General features: G+C 38.4%; 1 protein-coding gene across 1 annotated transcript in view; it reads left to right on the forward strand.

Annotated features, from left to right (window-relative positions):
- Positions 1-1,541, forward strand: part of LOC102823146 (solute carrier organic anion transporter family member 4C1-like) — a 122,823-nt gene that overhangs the window by 109,129 nt on the left and 12,153 nt on the right. The gene's annotated exons all lie outside the window — the stretch shown is intronic.

Below are 1,541 nucleotides of genomic sequence, written 5' to 3' on the forward strand. Positions count from 1 at the left end.
TACCAGAGCTCCTTGTAAGATTAACTACTGCCCCCTTTTTTGTTATAGAACTTCTTCTACCTTTATAGCTGTGACAGTTGCAATTAGTCATGATAACAATTACTCACTACTGAATCATAAGAATTACAAAAGGTTTCTTTATAGTATTAAAAAGCAAATATGTCACTTTGAGAATTAAGGTACACATGACCCCAACAATGGTATATTTATTCACCTCATATGCATGTGGAAGTTGAACAGTGAATGAGGAAAACCAAAGAAGAATCCATACCTTTAAGTTACGGTACTGGCCAAGAACATTGAATATACACCATGGACAGCCAGAAGAATAAGCAATGCTGTATTGGAAGAAGTAAAGCTACAATATGCCTTAGAAATTAGGATGGTGAGATTGGACATTTATGAAGAAAGGCCAGCCCCTAGAGAAAGGCTTCATTCTCTGTCAATTAGAGGTCTGTGAAAAAGAGATAGTTTGACACATTGGCTGCAAAAATAGTCTCAAACTAGCCACAATAATTGTAAGGATGACACAGGACCAGGTGTTGTTTTGTTCTTTTGTACACAGGACTGTGATAAGTTACAACTGACTTAAGAGCACCTAGCAATAAAACAACAACATCACTCTCCCACTTTATTATCATATGTACTATGTTTACAACAGTATATAGAAAAGGCAATAGAAGTTTTTATTTTTAGTTGTGTTGCAATCATAAACCTCTAACGTTTGAACATGATGCAGCAAAACTCTACTGCAGCACACTGTTATTGTTGTTACATACTGTGGAGTCCCTTTGGAATCATGTTGTTGCTGTTATGTGCCATTGAGTCAATACTGACTCATAACAACCCTATACACAACAGAACAAAACACTGCCCAGTCCTGGACCAACCTCACAACCATTGTTACACCTGAGCCCATTGAGGCTGCCAGTATGCCAATCCATCTAGTTGGGGGTCTTCTCTTTTTCTTCGACCCTCCACTTTATCAAACATGGTATCCTTCTCCAGGGACTGGTCTCTCCTGACTATATATCCAAAGTATGAGAGACGAAGTCTGGCCTTCCTGGCATCCAAGGAGCACTCTGACTGTTCATCCAACACATATCTGTTTGCTCTTTTGGCAATCCATGGTAATTTTAATATTCTCCTCTAACATCATAGCTCAAATGCATCAATTCGATAGTCTTCCTTATTCACTGTCCAACTTTCATATGCATATGAGGTTATTGAAAAGACCATGGCTTGGGTCAGGTGTACTGTAGTCCTCAAACTAACATCCAGGAAGTCTTGTGCTGCAGATTTGTCTAGTGTAATATGTTGTTTGATTTCTTGACTGCGGCTTCCATAAGTGTTGATGGTTGATCTGAGCAAAATGAAGTCTTTGATAACTTTAAACTTTTCTCCATTTATGTGGATGTTATTAATTGTTCCAGAGGTGAGGATTTTTTTCCCTCTACATTGAAGTGCAGCCCTTACCAAAGGCTGTGATCTTTGATCTCCATTAGTATTATAAGTACTCTTGGCTTTCAGAAAGCAAGGTT

The sequence above is a fragment of the Chrysochloris asiatica genome, unplaced genomic scaffold (assembly GCF_000296735.1).
Source record: "Chrysochloris asiatica unplaced genomic scaffold, ChrAsi1.0 scaffold00193, whole genome shotgun sequence".
Lineage (NCBI taxonomy): Eukaryota > Metazoa > Chordata > Mammalia > Afrosoricida > Chrysochloridae > Chrysochloris > Chrysochloris asiatica.